We start from the raw sequence: 19,376 nt of genomic DNA on the forward strand, positions 1-19,376 counted from the left end.
GGACTATCTGCTCTCATGTCCGGAGTGAAAAACAGATCTGAAATGAAGCGCAATTTTCTGCTTTTCAGCTTAGAAACAACACAGTGATGATAGTGAAAGTAGCTCAATGAAAATAAACAACTTGACCAAAAGTTGCCTTTGTCATTTGTATTTGTATAGATGACAGATTCATAATTTCCGATCTGCTTGAATTTATACGTGCTCACTCCATGAATGTTGTACGAAACACGATTGTGATAAAGCAATGCTCCTTTGATTCATTGTTCAGCAACTCTTGGTAAGAAATCGTGTATTTGTTCCATTTAAGTACAGGACAACTTTGTAGTATCAGAGTACAATTAATCTCAGCTGCATTACAGAGGGACATATGATTTCTATGATCGCGTTCGTCATATGACTGAGCGCTCGAATGAACGCAAGGGATTCAAATATTAACCGTTTATTCTAAGCAAGTGCAAACAGATATTAAAAAATATTAACGTAAATATGGGCGTTTTTTCCTCTGGTGACTTGTTTTTGTTGTCACTGTAGGCTATTAGCATATCCTAAAATCGAAAGCACAGGCACATGTAAACACCATATCGGATTAGATAACGTCTCATGTAAACAGTTCATCGAATCTTTCAATCGGAATGATTTTAATCGGAATGACAAAAAAGTGTACATGTAAACGCACCTACTGTCTTCTCCACAGGAATCCGCTACGGTGTTCGAGGAAGGGGAGGTTCAAGTTCTCCCGGGTCTGCGCGCGCAACAAGTGGGCGGGCATAAATATGCTAATGTTTCATGTTGACGTCACCTTGAAACAGATAAAGATTCGTTTTAAAAACGACTCGTTTTCATGACTCGGAGTCGACTCTTTCTTTTGAAAGATAATAACTTTATACACGGTGCACTTTTAGATTTAAAACTTTGCAGGATGTTTTCATTCACTTAGAGCTGTGTTACACACTGCATGAAAGGTAATTTTCAAAAATCCATAATAGGGGCACCTTAATAATCCACACACACTCAAAAATAAAGACACAAAAGCTGTCACAGGGTACTATCGTTCTATCTTTCAAAGGCTACTAATATGTACAATTTGGGTGCTATTACGTAGCTTTAAGGTACTAATATGCACACTTTGGGGGTAAATAAGGTAAAAGGTGTACCATTTGAAAGGGTAACACACCAGTGACAGCTTTTGTACCTTTTTTACTTGTTTTTTTCTTCTGTGTAACACACACACACGCACACAAATTCATCAGAATTTCTCCTTTGCTGTTCCACAGAAAAAAAGGAAGTCAAACAAGTTCACAAAGAGGATAACAATGATTGGGTTATGAGAACTGGGGTTTTTTCCTTGAAAAGAAAAAAGTAAAAACACTGCATGTAGTGAACAAGCAAGACATTTTTGATGGGAATGTTTGGAGATAATGCAGCGTAATGCCAAAGAAATGCTGAATTTAATGAGTTGGATCACCTTGAGATTGCACAACAGCTCTCTATGGCGGCACACTGGCCAAGCGATACTCAGGTGAGGTGATTAGAACGGGCCGCCTCTGCTGATGAGTGTTTTACGGGTCTCTGTTTTCAGGGAGTGCTGTAAACTCCTTTGAGTGGGTCATTTATCTCATTTTTAAAAACACATTCATTTTTGTTCCAACTGGTGCTTTAGCACGTCAGGTCACTCCAACCTAGATTTTTTCTGTCAGGCGAGTTTTCTCAGTAAACATCATTAAACTCAGCAGACGGCTGGTTACGAGCAGATCTAGCACTGGTTCTGCTCGAAACAATCACATATTTTTAATTATATATAATTATATTTTTATACAGTATATTTTTAATTACGTAATTACAAAATCCTGCAACAACAACTGAAAGGTACTAATCTAAGTCTGACTCAGGGATAATTGGAAGGACGCCGTAACCATCTGTGTCTTATACCTGCCCGGGAACCGTATCGCAGCTGGAAACACTACAGGAAAATATCAAACCTTATTCTTTCAAAATACCAGATTTCCCTTCCTATCTTTGCACCTGCAATAATTGCACCACAATGGAGGTACTGTACATAGCACAACATTTTGCTGTAAAAAATAAATAAATAAGGGTAAACAGCAGCTTTCAGCTCGTTTTTTTCCTGCTTATTCGCAGTACATGCACGAGTAATGAGGGGCTACCTGTAATTACATCCAGCTGCTGTCTTCCCTGACGAACGCTAATTGCCAATAATGATTTTGGAGTGCTGTAAAATTTGCAGGCTGGGCTCTGGCATCGTGGTGGGGAGCCCTTTTACCACTGAGAAACGGCGTTAATCTCAGCCGCTGACTTATCGAGAATCTGCACTCACCTGTTTGCCATCACTTTCATGAGCTGATAACAGGTTTATTGGAGTCATAATGCACAGGTGGGGGTTTAAAGGTCCCATTCGGGTGTGAGGCCTTGCGAAAGCTTGGGCTTGGGAAAAAAAAAAGCAGGGATTAGCTGGGATGATAGCGGAGGACACTAATGAGATGTCTGTAATTAAAAGGCAACTGTAACTGCTAATTAATAAATTGTTGTGTTGAAAGTGTGTGTGGTTACGCTCCATAAGACTGTCTTACATGGAAGAGAGGAAAAACATGTCTCGATTTGAAGAGCGTAAGGCTTTTAGGAATCTGGCAATATTTGAGTTCATGTTTAGTTTAGTAGTAATTTACACACGCACACAAAAGTTGGTACAGAATTTGACTAATTGCTGGTATGACAACTCATAACAGCACCAACTGGCACTTTTGTTGCTCAGTGGATTTGGAATAACTAGTCCATGAATGACATCTTGACTATTGTAACTGCCTTTTCATTGGCCTACCCACAAAAACCATCGCCAGATTACAATACATCCAAAATTAAGCAGCTAGAGTTCTCACAAAAACCAAATGGTTTGTTCACATTACTCTCATCCAGTTTTCCCTTCAAAAGACTTCTCTTAACTTTTAGTACTTTTGTGTGTGTGTGTAAATTTTAACTAAACATGAACTCAAATATTGCCAGATTCCTAAAAGCCTGTTTTTCCTCTCTTCCGCGTAACCACACACACTTTCAACACAACAATTTATTAATTACCAGTTACAGTTGCCTTTTAATTACGGACATCTCATTAGTGTCCTCCGCTATCATCCCAGCTAATCCCTGCTTTTTTCCCAAACTGAAGCTTTCGCAAGGCCTCACGCCCGAATGGGACCTTTAAACCCCCACCTGTGCATTACTGAGACATGTCCCAAACATCAGTAGCAGGGTTGCTAAAACTGCACATATACAACAACTCATATAATATTTCTCAGGTTGACCATCAACATTTTCTATAGGGTAAGAATCTCATTCCAAATATTTATTGAGTGAAAAAAACTTCCTTTCAGACCCTAATTTCTTCTCTTTTTATGCAAAGTGTCAGTAACTTTCCTTTTATTTGACCTCCTCCTCAAAACGGGCAACTGATAGCCATAACAAGGATTTAACCGCTCATTTACTATCAGTCTGTCTCTGTCCAATGACCTTGTGACATGAGACACCCAGTGGGAGAAAATCTCTCTGAACAGCTTTCATCTTTATCTGCTGCTCTATTGATTATTCTCTTCAGAGCTTTTGCTCGTCGGTGAGATAACTCTGGAGAAAATAAGCACACAATAATGCAGTGCTGTACGCACCAAAGGTCCGCTTATAAGAAACCTTGCAGAGCAGTTTGTGAAGGCGTCCTTGTTGCTATCTCAAAGCGGCAGTTAGAATCATTGAGTAATTATAACCCATCATTACTGCCATGCCTTTGCCACCGAGACCTTGCGCAGGATGAGACTTAAACCCGTTTACTGTATTCTGATCCAACCAATCACCTGAAACAGGGTGTTCAATCTTTGTTTTCTTCATAACTGTGTGGTAGGTATTACCAGGGGTGTAAAAGGTACCGAGAATTTACTTGTACTACGCTAAAGCAAAGCTATGCCATGATGAAAAGAAAGAATAAGCAATAAAAATATTAAAGATAAATGTCATGTATAACTATAAGCCATTTTCAATTAATTTCTTAGCCCAGCCTTCTGTTTTGCACTCAGATAACAAACATCTGCCACTAGTATGTCAAAATCATACTACTTTTAGCCAAAACCATAGAATGAAAGAGAAAAAAAACAATTTAAAAAAATTTAATTGTGCATAATTATTATTAATTGCGGAAAAAACTAATGAAATTTGGAGATAGAAGAGATTCTTAAGTAACTTCGATTAACAAACTTTTGAAAGTGACCCATTTAATCTCAATTTTCTCAATTTTTTATAAGCTGTAGGACACACCAGATGCTGAAATTGTTATTTCAATATAATACTTTTAATTATAAAGCATTATTATAAGAGGAAAGAAGTCATGAAGTGCTAAAATAAATATTTACTTTTTAAGAACTAAACTGAAGAGGCAAATTGTTTTTCTTTCCCAGTAAAACTGCCTACAGTTATTCAATATTACTTGGGTAAAAAAGTCTGCAAAAACACAAAAATATAATATAATACCTATATAAATACAAATGTCAGTAAACAGGAAGGACCTGGCGCATGTCACTGATATGAAATAAAACCTGACTTTAATAATGTGTATCTCACGCTAGTCACACACCAACCCAATGACTTTTATGAAGTTATGACGTTTAAGACGGTGGACCTTTGAACATGAGGGTCTGTGGGAACCTTTTGAAATAACATCCTGTAAAGTTAGTTATCTTATCTACACTGCCATGCATTTCAAAGGTTTACATGTTTATTGTTGTGTGCCCAGAGAGCAGTAAACTGCGTGGGCTTGTGTGTTTATAGAGGAATAATTGCAATTGTACCAGTACAACTGCCGCCTTTCCTAACATATCAAACATTCCTCAGCGCCTCTGCTTATCACTTTTGGCCTCTTTCAACTTATAAATATGACAGTTTTATCAAAGGCAAATATGTTTTAGACATATTGCAAAAGTTACAAGTGATCTATATTGTAAAAAGTGAAGGAGAATGCCTTTGAGGTGTGTTTTAGATAAAGTGCAAAAAACCTGATCACACAAGATACTTGTCACAGTTTAGGATATAATCTTTGTATTTAGATGTGTTTTTATTAAATATTAATTAATGTTATATATGTATATTTTATACAGTTAAAAAGGAATAGTTCATCCAAAGATGCCATCATTTACTCACCCTCAAGTTGTTCCAAACCAGTATGAGTTTCTCTCTTTTGTTAAAAATTAAAGAAGATATTTTTAAGAATGTTGGTAACCAAACAGCTGATGGTACCCATTGACTTCCGGTGTATTTTTTCCATATAATGAATACCGTCAACTGTTTGGTCTGCAACGTTCTTCAAAATATCTTGTATATACTCCAGGTATGCACAGTGCTTAATTTGTAAATTTCGAGGTCCCGGAACAAGGCGGGGTGATGGATCCGGCATGTGATTAGAGGAGGGAGGGGTAACGGAGCATTCAGCCGATCACATTGGTGGACGAGTTTAAGTGATTAACAGCGTGCATCAGTTGCTTTTATTAGGGTTCGCACATGAAAAACCTGAAAAAGCCATGCAATTTTGAAACAGCAATTTTCAGGCCTGGGGGGAAAAAAATACTAAAAAATAATGGAATTTTATTTCACAAATCTCTGTAATAGAGTTATAATTAATCCTGTCTAGAATTTTGTGGGGGATTGTGTGTATATCACAGTTTTACTCATCCCTGCAGCTTTAAGTTTATAATGAGGGAAATTCTTGCAAACGTTTATTCAATATAGCAAGTAGGTTATATGGCAGGGCTCTAGACTGCGACCATTTTTTGAGAGTGTGCGAGTTAAAATTTGACATGGTCGCACTTGTGCGAGTGCATGGTCTGCGCTGCTCCAAAGCGTCTGCTTCGAAAAAAGAATTCCTTTTCACAAAATTTAAAATCACAAATAATACTGATGAAAAAGAACGGGTTGAATATTGAACACTTTCGTTACCATATAACTATAATATAAACTATGATAAAAGGTCATCAGCATGCATTGATTAATCAAATGTTGTAGCAAAAAAAAAAAAAAAATTATGTGCTCCTGCGACCAACTGAGAAAGTTAGACTAGTCGCAAAAGTGCGACTAGTGGGAAGAATGAGTCTAGAGCCCTGTATGGGTAAATAAATCCACACAAACTAGCAGATTAAATCGGTCATTTGAAAACAACGTGAGTGATTCAGCTGGACCGCATCTTCTCTCTTTCACTCTCTCAAAGCGGCTTCACATCAGCGCATCTCATCTGCAATACAACGAGCTGCTGCACGCTGACGCTGATCCAAGACTTTCGCTCGCTTTTCAGGACAGTCGACAAAATTGTCACTTGCTTAATCGTGCATCCTCACAAAAATTTATAATTTGCACGTCTTTTTAAGCCAGTTGGTACTCGCGCGCTCCAGAGGCTGTTTCAAGGCTGAGGGCTCACAGTCACATCCAAAGCCACCTAGCGAGTATAATATTGAGCTATTTTTTCGTAGTTTGTTGTTGAGTTTAAGTGGCCAAATACACACAAAATGACGCAAAAATGGCCGTCATGGCGAGTATCCAGGTTTTTTCTTAAGTAAATGTGAACAGTTGAGAAAGAAAATGCATTTGTATAGGCTATTGGATCCGTGCATCGTGTCTTGTGAGAGCAGAGCAGTTCACATGTTGCATCTTTTGCATGCTCAGGTTCTTTATTTCAAATGTAGATGTGCCGCAAGCGCGGTCATTATAGAGGATTTTTCATATTATGCACAGTATAGGTCAGCACAAACGTCTTTCACTGGCGCATGAGGAGGGGGATCCGACAAAATGAGGTGCCGGATCTGATTTCGGAGGATGTTCCGGCACAAATTAAGCCCTGGGTATGCAGACTTGTAACTCACCAATACTGACAGTTTTAATGCCAGTTAATTTCAGGTTACTTCAGAATCAGCTTTATTGCCAGGTATGTTTGCACATATGAGGAATTTGCTTTAGTGACAGAGCTCCACTGACATTTGTAAACTTTCAAAGTTTATAACCTTAAGGGGATAGTTCACCAAAAATTAAAATGTGTCGTGGTACTGTCATGAACACACAGCAGAGAATGACGCAGAAGAGAATAATTGTTGAAGTCATTATTTTTGTTTTCTTCACACACAAAAAGGTATTCTCATAGCTTCATAAAATTACAGTTGAACCGCTGATGCCGCATGGACTATTTTAACAATGTCCTCACTACCTTTCTGGGCCTTGAAGGTGGTAGTTGCATTGCTGTCTATGGAGGGCCAGAAAGCACTCGGATTTCATCAAAAATACCTTAATTTGTGTTCCGAAGATGAACAAAGCTCTTGCGGGTTTGGAATGACATGAGGGTGAGTAATTAATGACAAAATTTTCATTTCTGGGTGAACTATCCATTTAAGTGCTAATGTAGTAAACCATAATAAATTGCTAAATTCGACAATGGTAATATATATAGCCGAAGGTCTTAATTTGTATGCTGTCCAAATAACAACATCTCCATCCTCATCGGAGCCGCGGTTCCCTTTCCTCATCTCCAACCTGCTTGGAGACTCAAGTGAAACGGCCTTGGATTCTGAATCTTGGCAGGCACTCAGGAAATTAAATTTAATATGGGGATGTGCACAGTGGGGAAAAAAACATCAGTGGTAATTGGAACGGAAGGATCTGGGTGGGGTGGTGGGGGTTTGTAGAAATTGAGATGTTGTCACCCAGTCGTCCCTATCATCGCCTGGGCACTGAGGAAAAGCAATTAGGGAGTCAGGGGAGGATGTCAGGGATTTCTACACAATCCAAGGGAGCAGAACGTCGGGCGACCAGGAGGCCACGACTGTTAGTGGGGTGCGGAGTAATTGGGGCTGGGGGTGACAGATTGAAATCATTAAGGCTTCGTGTTTGTTTAACTGTGCTTTTGCGTTTAATGAGTAGACCTGCCTATTAATTTCCACTGTAAATCAAGATTCCTCGCCTCCGTGATCTCACTGGCGCTATCGCTTGCGTAAAAAAACATAATTGAACCTTAATACGGTTAGAGCTGTTAGGGATCAAATGCGTTTATGGGAATCTTGGACTTGCCATACGGGTCCTGTTACAATACGAACATTACAATAGGCCTAATGGCAGAGTCGTGGGCCACTATGTGCCGGTTTTCAAGGACATCCCCTGGCACAAAACAATGAGATTAATACCAGTCTTTCTCTCATTCTAATGAAGGCGTGTGGAGATTAAAATGGGCCAGCTCTGATTGATGCAGAGAGCTATGGAAAATTAAAAACTTCCGACAATTCGGGGGTGAACGCATTTGGAGTCCATTCATCAGTCCCTTTTTCCCCGTGTCCAATAAAGTTGGCCATATCTCTCCATGGCGCTGGCCTCCCAACCATCATGGCCTGAATCAGATGGTAGATTACGTTCCACTGAAAACCATCGTCCCAGAGGCTCTCCGCTCCCGCCATCGAGAAAAGAGGGGAGAAAAAAAGAGAGGAGTGAAAATGACTGTGGCTCGGCAGGGGGGCCCATGCTAATGAACAGGTGGTGTGGGAGAGGGAAGGTTAAGCCCGTTCGGGTGGGTGTCTCTGGAACCCCGTGCTGCGTGGACAGATGTGCGGACGGGCGCTCCTCATCCCCCGCCTGTTCTGCCAAGCCAGTAGCCTGTGTTCAAAATGCTCTCATTTATCCCTCTTTGTTCTTTGTTATTTTTGGACTGGCTTACGGGCAGCCAAATTGTGTCTCTCCGAGGAAAATCACGTCTTCTCCTCTCTATTGCATTTGTTCTCCTCCATGTGTATTGCAGAACAATGTTGCAGAATTCTGCGTGACACTTGGCTCAATGTGACAATGGTGTAAAAATGTGGAGAAAGAACCCAATATGGTCTTTTGTTCCCATTGCCAAGAAGCTTAGAAAGCCACGCACAGCACGATTGCGTTCAAAACAAGGGATGTCACGTGAAGACTTTTGACCTCACGCATGAGAACAGGAAGTGGAGACTAAAACGGAGCGGCTAAACTTGTTAGGGTTGGGATGGTCAACTAGACGATAAGCAAGATCTAGATAGTTTTGATGTTTGTTGCAGTAGTGCTATGCTAATGCTTAGCTATTAGAAAACATTTCATGCTAACATGTTCTGAAAAGTTGCATCTTTGAATTCATTCCATTTAAAGTACCACCACTAAAGCTACACATTCAGACAGGCGTTACACTTTTTTTTATCATCCTGCCATAGGTGTTGTGTTTTTGAGAAGCTACATCAAGTAAAAGTCGGCATCAAATTGAAATTGTAACAGGCCTTTTTTCCATACTGTGACATATACCTGAGTGAAAAGGTAGGCTTTTCGGAGGCGATTTCGAAGAGGCTACCAATAGCAAGCTAGCTTTGAAAGCATAAGATCCCACCCTCCCTGCAAATCGCTCTCCAAAGCCACACCTCCTCCAAAACACATGAACACACACAGGCAGACCAGAGTCTAACAAGTGACATGATGAGAGACAGTGTCAATGCTGTCAAATTACCTCATGTCTCATTCACCGGTGAGAAAACATTACAGTAAAAAGTGCAGAATATTACGCATAATATAATAACACCTTCCATTCTCGCTCGGTCTACAATAGTGTAATGGAACGTGCTGATGACATACCATGTCTGCACAAACATGGCGAGGAGCAGTGTTGGGCTAGTTACTCAAAGAATGTAATATATTACTCATTACTAGTTACTCCTTTCAAAAGTAATATTGTTACTTTATTTATTACTTTCTGGCAACAGTAATTACACTGTAAAAAGTGCTAAGTTGACTTAACTTAAAAATTTTAAGGCAACGGGTTTCCTCCATCTTTTTTTAAGTAAATGATCATTTAAAAAATAAGTTAAGTGAATTGTCAAGTTCAAAATTGTTATTTAGTTAATTAAAATCAATATAATGCAATATTTCTATCTGCTGAATGTAAGCTGTTCCATATTCCAAGCTTGCCTGCTGCACTGGGGACATCACATGCATGTGCGAGTCGTGAAAATTATGAAAATAAATCTAGGAATTATTTGATTGTTAGATTTTAAATCAGCGGGGTTGTGGCATCAAAAGTAACTAAGTAACTAAGCTGTTTTATGGAAAGTAACTGTAATATTATTACTGAAATCTTATTAATAATTAGTTACACTAATAATTACTGCAAAAAGTAATATTATTACAGTAACTAAATTACTAGTTACTGCCCAACACTGGCGAGGAGGTATGTAAATACATATGTTGACAGGCAGGTAGGACAACCTATCATAGCCCTCAGACCGAGGGATAAGATTGAATGAATATTTTATGGTTCTGTGCCTTTCACAGACGATATAAATACCGACAAATACATTTAGACCACTTAGTGATTGCTATCGGGATGTGAAGAGACTTTCAACCAGCATAACAAAACAATATTCTGAACCAAATCACCTACCCCTTTAGATGAGGGGAGGGGGGATGTAGGACGAGACTTGATTTTATCCATCGGGAATTGTTTGGATGGTTGGATCGTTGGTGTTTGCTAATTGCTGTAATATCATGTGAGTGACAGGTTGCTTGAGGATAGAGATTATCTAAATAAAAATAATGTGCACAGACAAATCATTTATAATAAACACCGCTGTATTCCAATTAAAAAAAAAAAAAAAACACGTCCATTGTGACTTTAAAAATAGTTCAACTTTTAATAAATTTGTTCAACTTTCACCTTGTTAAAATGAAACAAATCCAGCTGGGGATAGCTGAAACCAAAACTGGATGTCCTTTAAGGGATTTAAATGGTATTTTGAAAAATGTCAGTTTTTTGCCCATACCATTTAAAGTCAGTGGGGTCCAGTGTTGCTTTGAAGAAAGTAAGTAATACATGTTTAAAACGACATGAGGGTGAGTAAATGACAGAATTGTATTTCCATGTAAGCCCAACTAGCCAAAACTAGTCATTCAGGCAACCCACCAACTAGCCTATGCGATTCTGAAAACGTAGTTTCACATGTAACTGATCAGTGTTGGACAGTTAGAAACTTCAGCAGGTGTCACTTCAAATATATTCAGTCTCTAGTTTGTGATTGATTAATCAAAACGCTAAAGTATTGTGGTGAAGTGGCGGTTGCCTCAGCTGCGGAAAAAACAACTGCAGTCTGAACAATGAGAGATACCGTGATCAGATGGGGAATCAGACAGCGCAAATGTGAGTCAGGGTGGAAATCACCTGCTTACTGCTGCTTGTTGTCTCTTTAGCTGCACCTGCCACCACGACGGAGGAGGAAAAATCAGTTAACAGAGTTACAACTCCTCTCCTCTCCTCTCCCACCACCACTGCTGCTCCTCACATTACCCTCTGAGTCAGGCTACTGGCCCGGGCCTGCGAGTTTCGCTTTGACACACACACACACACACAAAAAAAAAATCCGGCTCGCCACAACAAGCTGAGCAAATGACAACTCATACTAGTGTCGCACAATACGCCGTCGCACAAAAAGCGAAAGAAAAAGCGTTCGACCCAAAACTGCTGTCGCCGTTTTTTGGCGAGCGCAGGCAAGGCTGGAGGTCAGCGGGGATTTTTGGAATTTTTTTCTGCCGCCTGACACCCACTCAGCGTGCCCGTTCTTTGAGCGAGGCGGCACGGCCACCTGCTTGCATTGTGGCCGGCAGCTTTGGAGCACGGCAGGGGGGCCTGCAGGGACGGCCGAGCGCGCAACATGTTCCGGCGAGTTTGTTTGGAAACCGGCGGGCTGGGCCAGCGCGCTGATCAGGGGGAGGACGGAGCCAAGCACAGCTGACAGACACGACACACCCACTCTCTCACTCACAGTCACTCTCTCGTCGCCGCCTGCCTCGTTCTACATCAGCTTTTCCCTCCCGTCTTTTTCCCCCCCTCTTTTGCTCCCCATGCGCTCCCTTCCTCCCTGCAGGGGTCTGAAATCACACTTTAATTGCCCATTCTTTGCCGCCTGACCGTCAATACTTGTTTTTGTTTTTTTTGTGTGTCCCACAGGTGTGATGTCATAACTAATGGCCCAGGCAGAGAGTGCAGGTGAATCTTTATGGTCTCATTATCTTTGTGGTTTAACTGACAGGAATGGCCCACCTTAACAAGACTCTGTACTCCCCTATGACTAATTTACAGTCGGCTATATATTACCGTGCCACTGCTAAACGCTCCACTGCAGGAGCGACATGACCAGATATTCAAAACAGCTCTCATGTGCCACAGTGTCACATAATTATGTTAGTAATAGTGATGCGTCTCATTTTGATAATTTATTGGAACATGCAGTTATCTTGTTCCAGTGGTCCATGAGGAGATGTTTTACTTATTTATAAAGCACTATCCACGCATAATTGTTATCTGAATAGGAACATATACCTGCACTTGCAATTGTCCATAACACAAGATATAAAATAAAATGCAAAGTATCTCTGTTCTGAATCGCAGTAAGCTGCTAGACAACATTTTAAAGTATCTTATGCAGCCTTCTATTCAGTGTTAGTTTGGTATTATTGAGATACCATTATAGTTTTTATTAATAATTTTAAATTAGTTAACATTTTAAATTTTTATTTTTTTTTATTTTTATGTTTTCCGTTCGCATTTGAATTTTGGTTGAAGTTTTATAATTTTGTTGTTTTTGTCATTTTTATTCTTTTTTTTTTTTTTTTAAACGTGCCTATATAATTTTGTAATTTTATTTCAGTTATTTTAGTACATTAAGTTAAACTAAATGAACATGAGAACTGTTGCTTTGGCATCTAGATAAAATTAGTTTTTAATTTATTTATTTTATATTTCAGTTATGTTTTAAGTTAAATTATTTAAGCTGCTTCTAATACATATTATTTTAATATTCTAAGGCAGCATCGCATGTTTACAGATAAAAAAATATTCCAGAATTCATGAAAAATTCAAGATGATTCAAGATTCATCCAAGATGGCAGAAAATGACATTTTGAGAAAATATACAATATACCTCTGTCCTGAAAGATACTGTTAAAATGGTTCATTCCAAATAAAATATACTATTTTTCCTTATATTCATGTGAGCTAGGTCCCACTTTATATTATGTGGCCTTAACTACTATGTACTTACATTTAAATTAATCATTTGATACAATGCACTTATACATACATGTATTTATATTTTTAAAAATACCTTTATGTAATTAAATCTGTAATTAATTTCTGTAATTACATTTATAATTACACTGTTGACCCATCCTTACACCTTAACCCACCCTTAAACCTACCCATACCACCAAACCTGTCTCTAACCTTACCTGTATCCCACCTCAAATCGCAGTGTTTTGCAATGCAATATGAACACAATAAGTACACAGTAGTTATTTTTTGATGTACATAGTAAATAGTAGTTAAGGCCACCTAATATAAAGTGGGACCAAAAAAAAACAAAAAAAACCAGCCAAAGCTGGTTTGCTAGTCTCCAAGCATATCAGGTTGTTTGAGATTTTGGCCACTTTTAGCCGGTCAGGCTAGGAGACCAAACTTGGCTAGAATATCTGAAAGCCAGTTTATCCAGCCTGCAGACTAGTTAAGACCAGATTTGGTTGGTGTAAACTGGTTTGCTGGTTTTAGCAGTACAAGCTGGTCTCCCAGCCAGCCAAGCTAGTGTTTAGCTGGTTTAGATGGGTGGCAAGCTGGTCTCCCACCCCGACTAGCTAAAAAAGTTGAATCCTCCTTAAACCAGCCAACAGACCAGCCTGGCCAGATATTTATACTGCATGGAGGTTGCTGCCTATAAAGAGCATCTCTTATGAGGTTTCATTTCAGTTAGGATCCTGCCGTTAAAAACAGTACACAGCAATGCAGCTCACTAGGTATCTCTCGAATATATCTTATTTAAAACATGGTGAAAGCAAGCAAACACCCCATACAGACTTTCTGATGCTTTGAAAAGACAAGCTGACTTTGCATCTGATCTCCAGTCACAACCTTGAAACGAAAACTTTCCATCCTGCATTATGTAAAGAGTGACATTCAAACCATCACTCTTCAAATGTCACTGCTGATGCCCCCTGATACACATGCAGGATTGTCAGTGCAGGTATTTATGATACATCATTCTCTCATGTCATATCAGTCATTCCGTCATTTCTCAACACATGATCAAGCAGTGCTTTTAAATGCCACCTGATTCCACCCACGCCGAAGTTGTGATTTCTCTTGCCATAACAATCAGTGTGCAAACACACATGCATGTCTATACATAGACTGTACTGTCATTTTGAGAATCAAACCTGGTGCTGTAAGGACAGTATAGCTAATAGGACAGTGAAATGAGAGAGAGCGAGAGAGAGATTAGAGAAAGCCCTCTGGGGGAAAACACCTGGCCAGCAGAGGCACGGGCCAGAGGAGATGAAAGAGTGTGAGAGCAGCTTTTTGATACTCCTCTTCAAAGCCGTAACAGAAGAGAAAGTCTCCCGGAAGACTGCTCTCACCTGCTATATCTGGCGCAGCAGGCTTCCGGAGTGTTCTGCACCACACAACTTTTGCTCTTTTTTTTTTTTCTCTCTGTGAAGCGAGGTCTTCCTCTTCCTCTACTTTTTCTTTCACTTTTTTCCTCCACAGCAAGGGAAATCACCCTTTTTTCTGCTTTTCAAATGAATGCTTAAAATAGTGCAAGCATTCGAGGTACGTGAGACAGTCATGCTACAGAGCTCTTTTTCAAAATTTCTAAAAAGTAATTAATTCTAGGAGTACTTTCGTCATTTTAAAAAAACATTAATAATTGTTTAAAAAAATACCCCTTTTCTCTCTACATATTTTAGGGATACAGACTACTATAGGCCAGTGATAGACTTGCGCTCAGTGATAAGCAAAAGAACAACATTTAGATTTTGTTAACCTTTTTGTAATGTTTATTCAACATTTATTCAATATTACAATAATGTAATATTTTTTAATTATATTTAGAAAAAATAAATAAATATAAATAATAAAAAATATGATATATATATATATATATAATGAAAACATTAATTTATTCCTTTAAAATAGAAATTGAAGATAAATGACTATGAGATAAAAGACTATGAAATTTAACTAGTTTTATTTTTTTTAGAACAAAACACACACACACACAAACAACCAAACAAAATGAAACAAAAACACAGCCAAACACACACACACAAAATGAAACAAAAACACAGCCAAACACAAAACAAAACCATAGAAAAAAAGAAACAAAAACACAGTTAAACACAAAACAAAACCATAGAAAAAAAAGAAACAAAAACAGTTAAACATAAAACAAAACCACAGAAAAAAAGAAACAAAAACACAGTTAAACACAAAACAAAATGAAACAAAAACACAACCAAACACAAAATAAAACATCATCTCAAAACATTATTATATTTCATATCTCATCAATATGTTTCCCATCACCCCTGGTTACCTAAACCCCAAAATATCACCCCAAATATGATTCTCCCCAACCACCCTGAACCACCGCCCAAAAAACACATCTTTGCACACACGACCCAAGCTTGTTAAACACTGAATCTACTTTTGTGTCTCATAAGTGATAAAGCTTTAAAGCGGCGGGGGGTGTGCGGGGAAATGGAGGTAACATCTATTATTGCTTTTTTTCCCTTTCCTTTTCCTTTTTTTCCCCGTTTGTAAGCCTGCGAGGCAAGCCAATTATTGCACAATCTCACTTTTTTATTGTTCCCAGCTGCTGAAATGATTTCTAAATGTCAGTAAGATGCAACATTTCCTGTGGAGTTACTGACAGTAATCACTTCCCCTCCCAGCGTTGCAGTCTTTAATATGAATACACTACAGAGCAGCCCGCCCTCTACACTTTACACAAGGCCTTCTCCATTTTCTTTATTGGATTCCTCTCTCTCTAAACCCAATCACGCTAAACACACACACTGCATCATTTTCTCATTGAGTGACTGCACCTCCTGGCACATTCTGTAATAATAAAGCTTCCTGTCTAGATCTGTTTCTACATTACATTTGTGTTCGGCGAGACCCCCGTATCATGGCGGGGGGGCTCTTAGGATTGATTACAGCCCTTCGTGATGGACACCCACTCTTTGTAACTCTTCCTTTATTTGGTTGTCATCAAAAAAGTTGGACAAAACAGTGCAGTTATAGAGCATTCATGAAGTTGTAAGTTAATTGGTGAAAAGAGAACCCTCTGATGGATGTAAACGCCGTTGTGCATGTAATACAGTGGTTGGTTGTCTCCGGCAGTGCAGCCTGGGAATGTGCCCAGCGGATGGAAGTGGGAAAGGGGAGGAAGAGAATTATTTTAGTGAGACGTCGGTGTCTAGGTAACAAGTGAGAAACAGACAAAGAGAGAGAAGTTAAAGTGCTCCTATTTAAAACTAAAGCTTTAGCAAGACTAGTTTGTCCAAAAATTAAAATTGAGTCATCAATAACTTACTCTCAATGGCATGATGTTTATCGTTTTGTTCAGATCTATTATTTATTCAATAAATACACTAAAAATGCAGCTCATACTTAACAACTCAATGATTTAAATAAATCTCTTCTATGATTTCCATGTTTTTTTTTTGCTTTTTTTTCTAATATTTTTAGGGGGACATAAAGTAAAAAATGTGATATGAATGTCCTGATAATAATAATAAAAGGAAGAAATCCTAATTAAAAGAATAAATTAGAAAAGAAAACCATAATAAAAATGATTTCAAACTACTTAGTATTAAAAAATAATAATAATAATAATACAGAAAACTAATATTTGGGGGGGGGGGGACTTTTATAACAAAAAATAAAATAAAATAAAATCCAACATGCAGAATTTTTTTTTTTTTTTTTAACATTTTAGAATAGATTGTATCTCTCGAACTACATTGTAAAAAGATGTTTTCTTTATCATGGACACACTTGTCAATGTCACATATGTCACTGACCCTCATTTCATTCCAAAGGTTAATTTTTAAGGAATATCTTTGCCATTCTTTTAATTTAATCAAGTGGGGAAAAAACCAAATGAAAAAGAACCATCCTAAAATATTCAATCCAATGAATATTTTGCATTCAAAAGAATAAAGAAAGCCAAACACATTTGGAACGACATGAGGGTAAATGAACGATAACAGAACTATCATTTTAAGGCAAAAAAAAACAACAACAAAAAAACACTTTAAATGCTATGTTAATTCTTTTCAAAAATGTGTTTGCATATATGGCAAAGTACGCATTTAAATTTACTGGCAAGCGTATCACATTCATTGTAAACACAGAGATCAAATTTATTCCATCAAAGCAGACATATTGACAAATATCCAAGCGTCAGACAAATAGAGGATGTTTATCCGGGATAAGAAACAAGACGTCTTACAAGAGACACAGCTGTCACTTACCGGGGAACCAAACAAATGTGCGCACATACATAAACAGACACACAAACACAGGCACGTAACCTTAGTGAGAGGTTGAGGATGTCTAAGTAGGGCTGGGTATGCAAACAAACATTCTTGCGATTTTCTGCCTTTGTGCCGGTACCTTGTTAGTCAGGGTGATCATAAAGAGCTCGCAGGGCTGTTTGATCTGGCGAACACATAATACTCTTGCCATTTTCTCTCCCCATTTCACACCCACATGTGGCATAAAGAGAATTATTCATTGTTTTCCACCAAGCAACAAAGGTCTGGCAGCTCAAAGAGCATCTGCCTTCAACGTAGTTCGTTTACTGCTCATCTGGATCCACATTCATTGAGGATTTAAGGCTGAAAAGTGTCTTTTTTTGCTGTAAAAATTTGTTTTTCTATCATAGATTAATATGTAACTAAAACTAAGCCGTTTGTAAATTATGTAAATTTGTAAATAATGTGGCTCTGTGGGACTACCAAAAAATAAATAAATAAATAAAATGTTTTTTTTTTGACTTGCCCGACAACAGCAAGTTACCTCAACAAATGAGATGACTTTGTGGACAGGGCTATCTGTTTGGCCAACCAGTGGTAGTTGAGATTGTTTGGGAAACCTGTTTGAAAACAGTTTTTATGCTTGAATCTCCATTTATTGATATTGGCACAGGAATCACACATTTCAACTTTGAGAAAAGGAACTGAGAGGGATCTTCTTATTTGGTTTTCTTTTCAGGGCTTTTTTCAGCAATATATGTGAGTCACTACTCTTGTGAAAATAATATGTGGTTCATTAATTTGCGTTTTGGAAGAGAAAGTCTCACCTCATTGTTTTATGAAGTATTTCTCATAAAACCAAACCCGCTTCATCACTTCCTTGTTATTTTTGAGACGTTTTCAGCTGGATGCCCTACAGTTAACAGCCTTTTGTCTAAGTTTCTGCTTGTTTACATTTGTAAACATCATGCTTTGTTAACTGTTTTGTGTCAGGGTATGAAATGATGAGTATAGATGATTATAGGAAATAAATTTTGGTGTCTACTAAGGGACATTTCCCTATGAAACAACACCCAAAAAGTCCCCCCATCTTGTCTGAGTCACCTTCATACTAAATCATAAGCAAGATGTCAAAATATCAGGGGATTTCTTAGGACAACTACTTGAAACATAATAAATAAAATCTTGAATATCTTGAATATCCATTCAAAACCTTTAGGCATTACTCTCTGCATCCTGAGTATCAGGTGTAAGCCAAAGACAGGCCTTGACTTGTGCCAAACCTCATCACTAAATGTCACACACAGTTTATTATAATACACACCACGAGTTCTGTGGAGACGAGTGTATAGCAGCTCTGTCTGAGAGTGTCTGGCTTTGACTTGATACTGGACGTCTTTGGTCGCTCTTTGCCACCAGGGTGAGCGCACTGGCCATAACCCTTCACTCAGCACACTGAGCTCTGGTCACTGCCAGATTCACACCAACAGACCCATTAGCCGGAGACAGATGATGGTGCTCAAACCAACAATGAGGCAGAATAGCTCTGGTCTCACATCACCGTCTTACCGTGATGTTATTGCTTTTATTTGAAGAATGAGGGCTATTTGGCTGTCTAGGTCAGTGTTTCCCAATCTTTATTACATACCCCCATAACCCCTTTAAGCACCGACAGAATATGGCCAGAAATGTGCTCCTTTTAACTTGCATTACATTTTCTATTTTGATATCATTACTACTACTACTACTACTACTACTACTACTACTACTACTACTAATAATAATAATAATAATATGACCATTCTATAAATTATTATTATTATTATTATACAATACAATAATAATAATAATAGTAACAGTGTAATAACTGTAACAATAATACATTCTAGAAAGTTAATTTATCATGTTAAGATTATTTTCTAGATTGTTTTATTATTATTATTAATTACAGAAAATGTAAATAATTATTATTATAAAATTACTACTACTAC

Source organism: Onychostoma macrolepis, chromosome 17 (genome assembly GCF_012432095.1).
Source record: "Onychostoma macrolepis isolate SWU-2019 chromosome 17, ASM1243209v1, whole genome shotgun sequence".
NCBI lineage: Eukaryota > Metazoa > Chordata > Actinopteri > Cypriniformes > Cyprinidae > Onychostoma > Onychostoma macrolepis.